The 17,075-nt window shown below is 33.7% G+C and overlaps 2 long non-coding RNA genes across 6 annotated transcripts in view; one reads left to right on the top strand and one right to left on the bottom strand.

The window, feature by feature from the left end:
• LOC129532269 (uncharacterized) overlaps window positions 1-17,075 on the top strand; it is a 294,256-nt gene that overhangs the window by 34,517 nt on the left and 242,664 nt on the right. The gene's annotated exons all lie outside the window — the stretch shown is intronic.
• On the bottom strand, window positions 1,503-8,747 carry LOC109026198 (uncharacterized). The gene is made up of 4 exons (XR_008677934.2): window positions 8,474-8,747; window positions 3,142-3,191; window positions 1,863-1,955; window positions 1,503-1,774 (listed from the first exon to the last, which is right to left on the bottom strand). It is a non-coding gene; the product is annotated as an uncharacterized lncRNA (long non-coding RNA).

The raw sequence follows: 17,075 nt of genomic DNA on the forward strand, positions 1-17,075 counted from the left end.
GGATTTACAATTTAGTTCAAATAATATTACTAAATATCAATATTCTTTCAAGTTTAACTTAAAGTTTATGTACAAAATCTATTTCTTAGAGATGAGAAGCCTTGTTTATTTAGAAAGGACAATGTCAATGGTTCTAAACAAAGGATGATTTTTCTCTCCAAGGGACATTGGACAAAGACTGGAAACATTCTAGATTGTCATAAAATGACTTTGAAGTGTGCTAATGGCATCTAGTAGGTAAGGTGAAGGTAAAGTTAAAGGTAAAGAGATTCTGCTAAACAGCCTAGTTTGCACAGAACAGAATTATTTGGCTTGAAATGTCAGTAGTGCTGAGGATGAAAGTCCCCAAACTAAATGTGTTTGTATATAGATGAATATGTGCTCAAGTCCTTAGAGATCTAGATAATGTGCATCAATGTGTGTATTCATAATTTTCTGGAAATTCTGAAGCCCTGTACCTTCTTTGTCTAGCTAGAAAAGCTATGACAATCTATCACTATAATCTTAATTGAGAATGCTTCAATTTTCGTTGCCAATTATTCTCTGATGGAGCAAAGATGCTCTGGTTCTAACTAGAATAAACAAATGGCTTTCTTTTGATTTTGGATCCCCAGTCGAAAATAAAAAAGTAAAAAAGATGATACAGTAACACTGACATCATACAAATATAAATCCTAAATATCCAGAATATTATTAATTTTGGTCTTTGACTATTTGTAATGTTGAAAGAAACAATGAAAAGATTTGAAAGCTATGGCTTCAAAATATGTCTCAGAAATATTTTTTATCTTGGTACATTTCAGAGAGAGAGAAAAAAAGGGAGATTGTTTCGTTTCTTTCTATACTTAAAGATTCACAGACATTCATGTAACTGTATGAAGAATTTTTTAATTTAAATTGGGGAGGAGGAGAATAATACATGATCAAACAAGGTCAGTTAAATAAAATGTAGTCAGTGAATTGTAGACTTATCAAAACAAGATTAGAATGATTAAATTTTTATATCTGACAGATTTTGTATTGTTAACAAAAATATATTTCAAAAATTGTAGTCACCCACATCAGAACATTTGTAAGGACAAAATACATAAAACAAAGCCACTGGAAAATGTCAATCACCTGAAATTTAGGCAAGAACAAATAAAAGATGATAATATGAGGAAATAATTGCTACTATCTAAGCACATTGTTACCCTAAATAAGAGAGAGAGAGATCTTCATTTATTTGGAAATAAATGTTCCCAAATATTTTTTACCATTGCAATGGAAATATGCATGTCATAGTAAACTTTGTATTCAGGGAAGAAAAGGAAGACGAAGGTTTTTAAAGGAAAAAAAAATAAGGAGAATTAGTTGTTTTGAAATAATTATCCTTGGTTACAAAGATCAGTAAAAAGGGTGACACCGGTCTAAGGTTGGACAGATAGTTGTTGGGCAGATGTTCTTGCAGAAGTAGCTTTTGTTTAAGGTTGCAACAGCCTTTGTGCAGGGTTATGGTTTTTGCAGAGTCTTTTGCGATACTTTTTGTTATCAATCATACAAGCACGAGAACCCTCTCTTCATGCCATTTCTCAGCTGTTTGTCTGGGTTGTTGTAACATTAGTGATCCCCTTTTGATTCTGACAACTTTCACATTTCCCCCTTTGATTAAAATCTTTCTTTGAAAGTTTCACTGATCAATCATCTTGTAGTTAGGTTTTGATGTCCCTTGGTCCTGAAATGGTGCTGTCCTGGTTGCTGGTCTCATCTCACATTTGGGAGGAGTAACTGGTGCCTAGGAATCAGTATCAAAACCCTTTTAACCACACTTGAACAAGAAATGAACTTGAACAAGAGGAGAATGACTCTCAATCAAAGTCTACCTGGATTCCATTATTAAGTTAATTTTTGTCTGTTTCATAGTCGTTTGTCATCAACTATTTTGGGCCATCATAATTTTGTTAGTAGTTGTACTTCTGCAAAAAATGTAACAAGTAATAGTTACAAAGTTTAAAAAGGGAGAAATATAAAGTAAAATTAATAATAATATGATAACTTCAGTTTGCATAATAGTTTTGAGCCATGGACCTAGGCTTAAAGGCAAAGAATTGAAAAAGTCAAATGATCATAGGAACTTAGGTGGGATCTGTTGTAACCATGTAGCCATTTTGTTATTATTATTTTGTGTATATGGCTCTTAACTTTTGAAGAGGAATTTTTCCAGGTGCAGCATGAAGTGTTAACAATAGCACAGACCTTTTCTTACTAGCCAGTGGATATTAAAGGAATTTTTAGGTTAAGTTCTGTTAACAGCAAAAGCTATTGACTGTAAAATTTCAATTATATCATTATACTGCCAAGGGAAAAGATAGGCATTAAGATGGGTGAGATTCTCGTATGATAGGAAATTTTATTCTGACATCTTGAAAAAAAGCTTCCTACATCATGAAAATGTCAGCTTCCCCTGGATCAGTGTGAATGTCTTTGTTTATGACATTGAGTGATTTGATGAACTTTTTTTTTGTATGGCCCATATATCAGTCAGGAGGATTGTTCTTTAAAATTTATCTAGTTTCAGATTATCAAATTTTAGGAACACAATAGTTTTTATTTTTAGTTGTAGAATTGTAGCCAAATGTTATAGGAAATTAGGAGAGTTCGGGGTCTAGCCCAAACTACAGGTAGATAACAAGAACTTGAAAGCAATGCACAGGGCTACAATCCAATAGCAGATATATCATAGACTTTTTCTTTAGAAATATAACTTTTTTTCTCTTTATATAGGAATTTCATATTTTAAAACCTTTTGAGGCTAGGAAGCCAAACCAAGGCAGACTTTAGATTTTACTTACAGTCTTAAAGTACTTGAGCCTGCCAGGAAGTGACAATTTGTACTCACTCATGGTAAGGCTAGGGACTCTTGAAACAAGGCATTTTATGCACATTTTAAATATGTAATTTCAGTCAAAGTCTTGGTAATATAACCAATGCTTCCAATTGTATCCTGATTATAAATAGAGAGCATATTTTTACTAAAATTATGTAACTGATCATACTGTCATAAAAAATAAGAATACTCATGAATAGTTGCTGAATTTTGGAGGAATAAAATAGGGAGAAAAAGCAAATGCTTCCATATTTGTTCACAAAAGTATACTTTACCAAATTGTTGTAAACTGTAGATTAGCATATGTGAGAAAGTTTTCTTAAATCTGGAAAACAAAACATTTAAGGAAAGAATGAACAATGTTTTAAATAAAAGCCATAAAATGGAAGCTTCATCAATTACTTAATTTCATGTAATCTTTTTGTTTTAATTGATCTTGATTAGTAGTTTCATGAACCTTTAGTTTATTTATTAGAGTTCTGGGAATTTTTATTTAGTTCATTAACCTTAGGGTTATCAGAAATTTGTGTTTAAGAATATATGCAAAAATCTTTTCCATAAAAAGTAAGTTTGGGCTGTAACTGATTGCAAATACTTTTGGAGAAGAATTCAAAATAATAACAATAGATAATAAAATCTTTCAATAGCCATAGTCAAAAATTTTATGAAAATTCCCAGCCGACAAGGAAATTCAGTTATTTCTATTACATATATAGCATTTTATGATTACCATAATCATGTAATGGTGTCACATCAGGACCATCAGACTTTTATAAATTTCATAAAATCTTTAGAATGCTCACATTAATAAAGTGTCTGTACAAATATAAGTTTAGAAAAGATTTAATATAACAAAAATTATGACTGAAACATATTTGATTTTTATAAATATTTATACTTTTTGAAACATTTTTATTAATAATATACCCATAAATTTCACTGAAAGATATAGTGTCACTTATCATTTGGCAATGCTTCAAATAGAATTTACCAAATAAGTCTAATTATTTAACATCTCTACAAGATGAGAGGTACACTTTTTGATGCTCTCCAGGGGCCCACTGGGAAATGCCAAAATTAATTCTTGGTCAAAAAGACTTAACTTAGAACTTTGATTTGGGGGAAGCCCATCAAAAATGACAAAATTTTCAAAACAATTGATTAAAACAGATTCACAGGCCACTATAAAATAATATTCATTCAAACAGAAAAATACTTTAAAAACTTCAAAAGCAATACAGAAATTTACATGGATTTAACCAGAAAGGTAAAGAAAAACCTCCTATAATGAAATTGTTTCTTATTATGGGAAGCCCATTTAGAAAACCTGGAGGTTGAATCTGATGAAAAGGGTACTTGAATTTAATGAGCCACAGTAAGAGGGTGTCCAGGCTTATGAGTTTGAACTATATTACAGAAGAATGTAAAAAGAAAACTAGTACCTTGAGCAGGGTAATACATGGCTTTTACTACAAGCATGGGAAGTTTCCTGCTTACAGAGTCAAATTTTTAAAAAGGCAAGAATAGAGAAACAAGTAATACTGGAGGAAGAATTCCTTCTTTAGAACTTCAAGATAAACATTTCAGCATCAGGCCATATCAGCAGAGGTACAAGTAGAGAAAATGAAATGTTACAGAAACTGAAGAAAAGATTGAAGAAGCGAGTTATCACTGCCACCAAGGAAAAAGATACACTGTTTGAAGAAAAGAAAGAACAAAAGGCAATGATGTATGACCTGCAAATCATGTGCAGAAGATACAGCAAAAACTGAACGTATGAGATAGAAATCTGAGAAGCTTCAAGAAGAAGAATTTCACTTCAAGAAATGAAATTACCATTCTCAATGAAAAAGACAGCATTTCCAACCGAAACTAGGGGAATTAAATAGACCTCAGGAAAAAGTGTTGCAAAAATAGAAACTCCCTGTAGTTTAAAAGATGGCTGTTAAAGAATTAAATATCAGAATTAAAAACTTAACCTCTTACATTTTATTAGGAGCAAATCAATAATTTAAGAAAACCTTGTTTTTCTAACATAGGAAATCACATATTGTAGTTTTATATTAATGTAATTTTAATATCCAGGATCAATCTTTAGAAAGACTTATAAATAACACTAATTATAGCCATCTTGATTACACACAAAATTTCTTTCATAAATTTTTCCTTTACAAATTTTATCATGACTTACTCAGACCATTGATGACATATTTGGACTTTCTGCTTTGTCCTATACTTCCTCTTTTTTAAGTAGCCAGTCATTGTACTTCAGGACAAAAGTTTGTCAAATAAAATTCTTTCTCACACGAAATTATTCTCTTTTATTTTTCACCTTTCTTACCAAAAATATACCTTCATATCCATAATTTTCTTCACATCTCTCTCTCCTACTTACTAGTTCCTTTCCTTCCTTTCTTTCTTGTTTCTAATTACATCCTAAATCTGTATTTTTGAGAAACATTTAAATACTCTTTAAATCACCCAAAATTATTATTTTTCCTCAATAAACAACACATATTGGTGCCTTTCTTGTAATTTTTTCTTATTAAAAAAGAAAAAAGTTAGTTTTAGGCACACTGTATGCAGTGAATTATATATATATTAATTAGATTTTTAACTGTTAGTAACTTCAATTTTTAGCAGCAGTTTTAAAGATCACATATCAGGTTTTTTTTTTTTTTTTTTTTTTTTTGAGACGGAGTCTCGCTCTGTTGGGATTACAGGCTCCTGCCACCATGCCCAGCTAATTTTTTTGTATTTTTTGTAGAGACAAGGTTTCACCATGTTGGCCATGCTGATCTTGAACTCCTAACCTTAGGTGACCCACATGCCTCGGCCTCCCAAAGTGCTGGGATTACAGGCATGATTCATTGCACCTGGCCCACATATCAGTATTTTTAGATGGAAATCATTTTATAATGTTTAGAAACATATTTTTCATAATATTTGTCTATATTAATAGATACAAATATATTTAGCTTTTCCATAAAATTTAAGAAGCCAAGAACAAATTTATATTTATGTTCAGCAATTTGTTTACTTTCTATCTTATTTAAAATGACTCAGATCTTTAATGAGTATCTATAATTTAACATAACTTTAAGATTTTAAATTACATAAGAAGTTTATTTATAGAAGTCTATCCCATTTACATTTACCTAATGTATTAGTCTGTTTTCACACTGCTATGAAGATACTATCTGAGACTGGGTAATTTATGATGAAAAAAGGTTTAATTGACTCATAGTTATACATGGCTGGGGAGGCCTCAAGAAACTTACAATCATGGTAGAAGGTGAAGGGGAAGCAAGGCACGCCTTACCTGGCAGCAGGAGAGAGAAAGAGCAAGGAAGTGCCATGCTTTAAAACCATCAGCTCTTATGGGAACTTATTATTGCCATAACAGCATGGGAAACCACCCCCAAGATCCAATCACCTCTCACCAGGTCCCTCCCTCAACTCATGGGGATTACAATTAAAGATAAGATTTGGCTACGGACACAGAGCCAAACCATATCACCCAATTTACTAACTTTTTAAAAACAGTTTAGCTAGATTACTTATTAAAACAGATACTAGGTAAAACTAGTCATGATAGCCTGTGAATACCAGGTGTTTACCTAAGTAAGAACCTCAAATATATGGATATTTTATTGTTAACTCAGAAGATATAGTCACTTTCATTAAACCAACAATATTAACTTAGTCTTACCAAAATTACACAAAGGTCATTCCATTTTAGGCTGGGTTTTATAAAAGTTTTATAACTTTTGTGTCAGATCTTGACACCTTAAAACATCTGTCTGAGACAAGTATAAAATTGTCAAAAAATACTGATAATTTTGAAGATATTTCTTTTTTTATTTTACCAATGATTTTAAAGCCAGCTTCTTTACTAAAAATGTACTTAAGTCACATTAACTGGAAACCATTTCGGTTAATTACTAAGTATTTTATATTTTAGATGACAGTCCATTTATCTAAGCCAATATGAATAGAATTCCGTAAGGGATTTCTGGCTGACTATGCCAGAATTTATTTTGTAGACACAAGATATAATATATTACATGTAAATATGCATAAATATACCTAAACACATGTGTACATACACAAATAAAGACCTTGTAGCTTTCATTCTAGAATTTTAGTCATGAGGTAGTAATATAATCACACTGGTTTATGAAAGACAATTAAACCAAAATTACATTTTTGTTAAAATCAGGACCTCTTCACAAGCCTAAACTGTACGTGTCCTGATGGGTAGTTTAATGATGGCTGTGGGCCAAAATTTTGAGTAAAATGACAGTTTAATTAAAAAAAAAAAAACTCTTTCACCCTCTTTCCTCTTTCAGTGTTTACATTTTGACTATTTTTTTTTCTGAATTGTATAAGAAAAACAAAATTTCCTAATAGCCTTGAACTAGTAACAAATGTATATTTTGTTTGTTACTTTGGTTTGCTAGACTACCAAATTCAGACAGAGAATAATTTTACCATCTTATTGGAAGACTAGGGGCAGAGGGGCTTTTTCTTTTTGGCCTCTGCATGGTAGAAAATATAAAATTTTTTATGTCAGAGATACCTTATATTATTGCTCTGAGGTCAGGATTTTGACCTGTTTGATCTGAGTGCCTAATTCCTATAAACATTTATTTGATTCTCTACCTTTTAGATTATTAATTTTTGAACCATAGAGCTGTTGCAATTTATAAAGTCATTATTTTGAAATCCCATAAAACTTTTTTCTTTCTTTTTTTCTTTTTTTTTTTTTTTTTACATTTTGGCTGGAATGCCATAAGCAGTGAGTTTTAGCTCAATGCCAGTGGAAAAGTCAGCAGATTCAAAGTAGGCAGAAAAAAGTATATATATATATATATAGCAGAGAACATAGAAGACTATACATGTTAACTTAGAGTTATGGGTTTTTGGAATAATGATCGTTTAAGCTCTGAATTTTCCATGATGTAATTTTACCCATCAGTTTAAAAATATGTGGAAGAATGAGCTATACTATGTAACCAGCTAGAGTCCCAGAAAACTTGGTATGCCTTAATGTTTGGGAATCCCAATAAGACTATTATCAATCTCTCAGAAACAAAGAAAATTTTATAAATTCTATAGAGGCATGTCAGGAGTTTAGACTGATGTTTTTACATGGTGGCAAAGCCCAGTGGCTTTAATTAGCCATCCTGCAATCACCACTTAGAATGTTTATTTTTGCTCCGGAAGGATTTTCAGAAACAAGCAAGGGGAAAGGGTCAAACAAAATCAAAGATACCAAGATGAGTATTCACTGAAATTTTAAATCAGGCATGCAGATGAAACAAAATATTCAACTAGGCACGCAGACCAAACCAAAAGTAATTTATTAGAAAAGACATGCCTCACAGACAAAATGTAAATTCTGAAGAAATCAGAATACTCAATCCAGAAAGACATATATCTTTATATCAGAAAAAAAAATTACCAAATAAGACAAAATGTCTTTTATCATCCCAGGAGGCATGTATTGTCTTTTATTAAGGTATCCTTATCTAAACCAGACCCCTAACAATATCGAATGTCTTCTACCACAAAGAGAGAGGCGCCATCAGAGGGAAGACTCACCAGGTCAGAAAAGGCAGGCCACGGAAGGGGAGAACGCAAAGAACCCCAGTGACTACTGCACACGGGTTCCAAAAATCACAAGTTCCTCCCAGGATTGCTCCTTTCCAGTCCCCATTTCTGACACCATATGTGTCAATGTGAATAACAGAGAAGCACTATAAAAGAAAAAGATATTTATTGGGGCATAAGCGTTGCAATGGAAATACCTGTGTTACAGTAAACTATGCATATTCAGAAAGGTAAAGGAAGTTAAAAGATTTTAAAAAAATGAAGAGAATGACATAATTGTTTAGAAATAACTATTTTTGGCTATAAAGATGAATAACAAAGGTGATGCCAGTCTGAGGTTAGAGAAGCAGTTGCTGGGCAGATGTCCTTGCAGAAGTATTTTTTGTATAAGGTTGTAATGGCCTTTATGCCTTTGTAATGCTATTACAATGGCATTAAAGTTGTAATGGAATTAAGCCAAAAGGTTGTTGCTTTTGCAGTCTTTTGTGATAGTTTTTGTTATTGAGCATACAAGCAAAAAAACCTTCTCTTCATGGCCTTTGGCCTCCTCCAGCTCTATTTGTCAGGGTTTTCTTTATTTTATTTTTAACATTAGTGACTGCATTTTGATTGTGACAACTTTCACAACATGTACATATATCAACTGATTCATTTAGTCCTTTCTGAATTATAATTTAAAATACATATTGACATTTGGGATTTATTAACCATCTATACATACAGACAAGTTTTTTTTAATTAAAATATTCTTTCTTCACGTTTCCTTTTTTTATTTTCTTTCTTTTCTTCCCCTTCCTCTACTTACTGTTAAAGAGCATTTCAATTGGGTACAATTTATTTAAGATTGGTCTTTTCATGGAACTCAAATCACTTAGTAGAAAAGGGAGTTAACAAAGTCATGGTTATCAGGTTGACTTCACAGGGAGAAATCTTTACCATAGCACAATAAAATTAACTTTAGATTTGCCCCATTCTGTACCTATCTTTCCACATAGCATTAATACTCTCATCAGTGATACCTGAGGCCCACTAAAGCATAGGCTAATCTATGGGAGGAAAATATCTTTTTTTCTACTAATTTTAGGTTCATGGCTGAGGGCCCTATAATAAAAGACAGATTAACAAGAGAAATGCATACAAATATATTCAGTTTAGTTTCGCATGTCATGGAAGTCTTCCTGAGGATATGCAAAGTCCACAACATAGTTAAAACTAAGTGTTTTTCATGATAGGTTTAAGGAATAGTGGATAGTTGTGGAGAAACATGATAGATCATAGAGGGTGTGATCTAATGCAAGTAAACCAATGGGGAGGAGTAGATCCCGCTTGGCAATACCTGTGTGTTCTGATTCTTCTCTCTGTCCTTGTCTTGAGAGGTAAGGATGTACCTTTCTTCCCTTTATAGAGGAGACACTCCTAACACAAAAGTTTTATCATCGGCTTTAGGAGAAAGTCAGGAGGTCCTTATTATGTTGTATGACCTGGTTCAGGGAAGAAGGGCACAAGGAGCGGGGGTGACATTCCTGCTTCTACTGTTTTCTCAAATTTCTTAAAATATTCAATTGCCAAGGTGACATATTTTGAGGTAGTGTGTCTTGAACTCCATCAGTAACAAGGGCCAGGTAGTTAACAAATGTGTGAACAGCCTTCATGGGAACTGTGGCAAACTTTAGAGTGCCCTAAAAGGAGTGAGCATTAGAGACGTAGCTTCTGGCTTTCGTTCTCCTGTATTATGACAGTTTGCTGCCTAGTGTTGCTAAACATTCTAGTTTTGTTACTTTTTCTTTTTTTTTTTTTTGTTTTTTTAATATAGTGTCTCGTTCTGTCTCCAGGATGCAGTGCAGTGGCACCATCTTGGCTCACTGCAAGCTCCGCCTCCCAGGTTCAAGCCATTCTCCTGCCTCAGCCTCCCAAGTAGCTGGGACTACAGGTGCCCGCCACCACGCCTGGCTAATTTTTTGATTTTTAGTAGAGACGGGGTTTCACCATGTTGGCCAGGATGATCTCCATCTCTTGACCTCATGATCTGCCCGCCTCAGCCTCCCAAAGTGCTGGGATTACAGGTGTGAGCCACCGTGCTCGGCCAGAATTTACATTTTAAATGATATCTCCCAAATTTTTTTTCAATGCCTTTTTTGATCTTTCTGTTCTTTTCCTTTCCTTTTTTTATTTTCTTTTTGAATATAGTACATCATACATATCTGAAAATACTAATTTGACACTTCTGACACAGATGTTGATATTTTTCCCAAAGGGTACTAAGTCAGAATATATTAACATTCTATTAGAAATCTACTCAAATAGTTGCCACTGGGGTTTGACATGCCAAGAATAGCATTTTCATTAAAGGACCAGAATGTGGCTCTAAGAAACTGTCTAGCCAAGCAAATAAATCTTGCATAGAATCCCAAAATGCTATTGTTAACTGAGGCAGAGGTTTATGAAATACTTATCTATAAAAGCTGTACTTCAATATGGCAGCTTTGGACTTGGGGAAGGATTGGGGTAAGATATTTAAGGCAATTAATATATATTCACAGTGGTAGAAATGCTTGCTCTTCATTATTGCCTTCCAAACACTCAATTTTCTAACCTTCTGAACATATTTTTCTTCTTTTCACATGGAAATGGTAAAGTCAGCAAGCCAATTCAGTAGACTGAAACCAGACATATTTACATGGTAAGTTTGTTGTAGAGACGGTGGTGCAGGTTTATTTTTGCTGTTTTAATACAACTCTGGATGCCAAATTGGAGATTGTTCTATGCCAATTGTTCTCAGTGTCAACCTAAAATAAAAACAGAAAGAGAGAGACTCTCCCAAAAAAATGATTTTACTTGAGAATAAATAACAGAGGATTGTGATCCAGGACACACAAGCTATGAAAAAATCATAGGTGTATCCAGATAATCTGAGATAATGAGAAATTTTTAAAGGCAAAAAGGAGTCCTCATAAACTGCTCCGAATAAAGGTATGTTGGTCACAGAAGCTCATTTCTGGAGCTGATGTCAGCCCGTTGGTAAACATACCCGTTGCTAGGCAAGTGTTCTTGTGAAAGCATCTAATCTGTAACACTGCTGTCTTGAAGAATTTCTTAGATAAATCTTGTTGAAAAAATATATGTGGACATATAGAAAAAGCCAGCCAGGTAAGGTAAGATATGAAACACATATAGGACATATAGAAACTTTTTGTGGACTTCAGAAAAGCCTTTTTGATAATTCTTATCTCAAACACGGATGAGTCCCCCTTCTTTCATGACCTCCCAGCTATACCTTGTTTGGGTCTGACAGGAGTGACTTCATCTTAGTATCAGCAACGTTCACGTTCAATTTTCACATCAGTTTTGAGTTCATATTAGAATAATCTGGGGAACTTTCAAAAATTCTGATGTCCTGGCTGCTTCCCATTATAATTAAATTAGAGCCTTTTGGTGGCGTATGAAAGGGATCCAGACATCAGTATTTTTCTAAACTCTTTAGTTAGAAAGAGCAGCCTTAAATGATGCAGCTAAGGCAGAGAACTATTATTCTCAGTGATTTCCAGTAGTAATTTTTATCTCCATGACAGGAATCTCAAAAACCATGAGGCCCAGCTAAATTATATGTATCCAATTATTTAACAGAAATTTGTTAAAATATTTTGGTAGAAATATGCCTGTAATAATAAGGGAAAGTTAATTTGATCTGGAATTTAGTTAAATTGTAGAAGAAAGAAAATCACATAGAAATTATCTTTTGAGTGAACCTGAACAATAAATATGTATTTTTGGCCAACGTAGAATGAGATATTGGGAGGGATACAGTAAGCATGGGTGAGAACAATTTGTCCAACTTTGATTGTCTAAGGACAATCTATCTGTATACAACTCACAAGTTGATTATACTCCCTAAATTTAGTACATAGAACACTGTTAAAATTTTTTTTCATTAATTATATTAAATAAATTAACTTTAAAATTTTGATAACATTTGCCAGAGTGAAGTTCTCAAACTTTAATGTACATCATAATCATCTGGAGGGCTTATTAAAACACAGATTGCGAGATCAGCCCAGCAAACATGGTGAAATCCCATCTCTACTAAAAATACAAAAATTACACGGGTATGGTGGTGCGCACCTGTAGTCCCAGCTACTCCGGAGGCCAAGGCAGGAGAATTGCCTGAACCCTGGAGGCGGAGGTGCAGTGAGCCCAGATCATGCCACTGCACTCCAGCCTGGGTGACAGAGAGAGACTCCGTCTCAAACCAAAAACAACACAGATTGCTTCTGCTTCATCTTCCGGTTTCTGAATTGACAGGTTGGGGTGGGGCCCCCAAATTTTTATTGCTAACAAGTGCCAGGTGATGCTGCTGCTGCTAGTGCAAGCACAATGCTTTGGGAACCACTGTCCTATAAAGGATACCTCATCAATCTGGCGATATGGTCAGGATTTAGATGAGAAACTTTTTAGTAAACTATTTTACTTTTGTGAGCCTCCTCATCTATAAAACAAAGAGGTTGGACTAGATTATATCTCCTACAAAGAAATATTGGATAGGTTAATAATGAGAATCCCTTCGAACTGAAAATATTCTTTAGAATAGGATAAGTGTTTTATGAAAGAAGGGCAAAGAAGTATTCAGTCTCTACTATAAATAAGTAATTCAGATTATTCCTAAACTTTAATACCCAGTTAGCAAAAAGAAGCCCAGTACCTAGACAGACCGTTTATACCTTGACAGTAGTTTGGAGATCATTTTTCCTCTCTTTTATATCTCATCACATCCTCTGAGAGCTGCGATATATTTTTCATAGTGTGTTTTCCAGTCGCTGGTCTTGCTGTCTCTGAAAGGAGTCCTGTTATTTATACGTATTTTTTCATCTAATTACATTTCCATTGAGGTCTTACTGCTCTACAGAGATTGCTACCTTTTAGCTATTGGCTGATCCACCTTTTAAATCTAGTTTTTCTAAATTCTCAAACAGTTCTGGGTAGCATTCTCTCATCTGGATTGCAAACAGATGAGGTTCTAGTAGAACTCCAGGGACTTTATGCTTCAAAGCATATAATGATGGTTGGACCAGTGGAGGGAGCTATTTACTTGAGAATCACTGACCTTTTTGGTATAAGGCAAATATGAACACACTTCGTTGCTGGTGACGAAGCCGGTGCTAAAACACTTATCCCTCTGAGTCAGCATTTTCACTGAGCTACACCACTTATTTTGCTTTTAATTTGGAAAGAGATTTACCTTACATTATTGCCTCAAAGGACTGTTCCTTCAATGGCTTTTGTGACTAAGTGGAATGTTGGTAAGAGCTGAAAGTAGGAGATGATCTATAAGGTAGGACAAGAGAAAGGCTATTTGCTAAATGAGGTGAACAGTTCCTTATTAGTAAGCATATTTGAGGATGCTCAGTCTTAACTCATATAAGCAATAAATTACCTCTGATAAGAAAAGTAAAAAAAAAAAGTACTTCTCCCTTAGTGCATATTTAACTTCCAAGTCACATTATCTTCGGAGTTCCAGAGTTAATGATTATTTATTTTAATAGAATGAGTAGATTTAAATTGATTAAATATAGTGTTGAATTTCAGGACTGATGAGGAGTGCCACTAATCTGAAGAAGGCCAGATGTATGAATGGAAGAGAATATTTAATGATGTTTGATAAAATTTAAGAATGCTAGGCTAATAAAAGGATAACATGAAATTAACCTTTTAGATTCCAGAGTTTAAATTTCTGTTACATGTTTTTCTGTGCCATGCTATGGTTTATGATAGTTCAGAATATCTGATAAGCCTGTAATTTATACATGTTTTCGTTTTTGAATGAGACTATGAACAATAATAAACAAAGCTTAGTTTACAAGATATTTAACAATTTGTTTCTAATTTTTACAACTGTGTACATTTTTGTCATAGTTAATGTAATTGAAAATGATGGCTCAAAAGAATGGAGAGGAAATAGAGATGTAGTCGAGGGACTAGGTTCTAAAGCTGCCTTCTCTTCTAGTTGTGTAATTTTTAGGTAATTGCTTACCCTCAGTGGGTTTCAATTTCCTTAATTTAAAATTACAAGGTTTAACTTCTAGGCCTTTCCAGTTTTGATATTTTGATTTGTTAAAAGTGATTCGTGGTTATAGTTAGGCCACTTAGTTTACCAAATTAAACCGAAAAGCTGAGCATCCCGAGCGTGTTTTAAAATCACATTGATTCAAATACAGATTTATATGTGGAAAATAGTCAAAGTTTAATGTTATATGGTTAAAAAATACATATATTTTAAGTTATAATTTTTGATCACAGTTATTTGAGAATATTAGTAATAACTTTTACTAATATATTTTGTTTCATTATTAAAATTACTAATTTTTTACCATTTTTACATAATGTGCTTTTATAATTCTTTTAGTCTTCAAAAATATTAAAATTCCTCCCTCCCTCCCAAATATGGTGTAGTTAGAATCTTTAAAAGGTAACATTGAGGCCAGTTGTAGTGCCTCATGCCTGCCCTCTAATCCCAGCTACTCAGGAGCCTGAAGCCAGAGGATCACCTGAGCCCAGGAGTTTGACGCTACAGTGAGCTAAGATCACACTCCAGCCTGGGCGAGACCCTGTCTCTTAAAAAAAATTAGTCTAGGTTTACATGAGAAAATAATGTCAAAGAAATGTATATTATACATTACATACTGATACATTTTATTTGGAAAAAGTGCTGTAAATATAATTTAGAAAGCTGATAACTAGCTTTTAGAAATCCCATTAAGGTCTTTAAAATATTGTTACACCACTCTCAATTAGACTAAGAGAGCCTTGTGAACTGCTTTGTAGTCTAGTCAAGTCTGTTAAGTTCTATGAATTCCTTGGTTGAGATTTTCTACCGATAGATGGCAGTTTTCTGTGATTAAAAAAAAAATCAAGTTCAGAAGCCTTTGCAGAGCAATCTGTTTAGTTTTGCAAAGCTTTCTCTTCCTACTAAAAGTTTAGAAATATGACATATGATGTGCTTCTCTTGCCCAGAGAGAGATTACTTTGTGATAATATACAGATTTGGATTTTGAATTGCATTTCAGGCAATCAGAGATGTCACTAAAGATTTTATTTCATGCACAAGTACATATGTAGTTCTTGCTGTAAATCTCATCTCTAGAAAGCATTAATGTAACTTATTTAACAACAAATGTATTAGAAAATAATGGAGAACTACGTGTATAGTATTTTCCTTTAATCATCGTTATCTTTTATACAAATAACCATGAGAATATAAGTTTGATGTACTTGACAACTTTCTTTTTCAGAGTATGTTTAGCTTTCTGGATTTAGGAAGACAGCCTTCTACCATTTTGTGTAAAGACATTTCTAGTCTATTTACTATTGATTACTTTTATATGATTCTTAACATAATAAATTCAAAATCATACTCTTAAAACTTCACCTTGGCAGCATGCATTCAATTTTATGTTTCCTCTGCTGGCCTGAAATCACTAATGAAAGCCTGCATGTTATAAGACAATGAGGATTGCCCATCAGTTACAGAGATTAGTCAACTGTGTAATGAAGTCCTGTTTGTTTGCTTTCTTTTATATAGCACTTAGTGTATCTCAACACATTTTCAGCTGCTTAGTGATATTGCTCATTTCAACATTTCGCCTAAACTTTTTGCGTCATTTTACTAACCATTACTGAACTTTATTTCATTTTGTATACCTAGTAAGGCAGTGCCAAAGTAATTGGAACCTGAGCAGATAATAGGCACTAAAATAGGATAACAGCAATACTAAAAGAGAAGGCATCAAAGATGATAAGAAATCAGAAACTACATTTACCATATTTCTGTACACATTATTTACAAGATTTTAAAACTAAAGTAAAAAGCAAATACATGTTTATGATTATAAATACATACCTACATACATATATAGTAGGATTACAACAGTAAAATGTGTAAGTCCCCTATTGATATTTCTGTCTGGGTTGATTTCCAAGGCCAACAATGAATTTTCTGATTCTCTGGATGAAACTCGGTTTTCAACAATTCAATTCATTTCTGACACTAACTACTCGGAGTTAGCACAGGCTCTACAGCTTTAGGGCTCACTCCCACAAGACTAACTCCACTTTAGACCCCAATTACAAGCCTTGGGTCACCCATACATCTGACTGGCTGTCTATAAATTGGAGTGCCCCGAATCTCTCCCCTAAGGTTTGATAGTTGGTCAAGAGGTCTCACAGAATTTACGGAGACACTTCACTTATTAGTAAATAAACTAATAAACTTATTGGTTTATTATAAGGAGTACCACTCAAGAAGAGTCAAATGGAAGAGCTACATAGGGCAAGGTATGGGGATGGGGGTGGGAGTTTGCATAGAGCTTCCATGTTTTCTCGGACTGCACCATACTCGCAGCACCTTGATGTGTTTACCAGCCTGGAAGCTCACCAGATTTAGGTGTTAAAGTGTTTTTTGTTTGTTTGTTTGTTTGTTTGTTTTTGAGATGGAGTCTCATTCTCTTGCCAGGCTGGAGTGCAATGGTGTGATCTTGGCTCACTGCAACCTCCACCTCCCATGTTCAAGGGATTCTCCTGCCTCAGCCTCCCGAGTAGCTGG

The sequence above is a fragment of the Gorilla gorilla genome, chromosome 2 (assembly GCF_029281585.2).
Source record: "Gorilla gorilla gorilla isolate KB3781 chromosome 2, NHGRI_mGorGor1-v2.1_pri, whole genome shotgun sequence".
Classification (NCBI taxonomy): domain Eukaryota; kingdom Metazoa; phylum Chordata; class Mammalia; order Primates; family Hominidae; genus Gorilla; species Gorilla gorilla.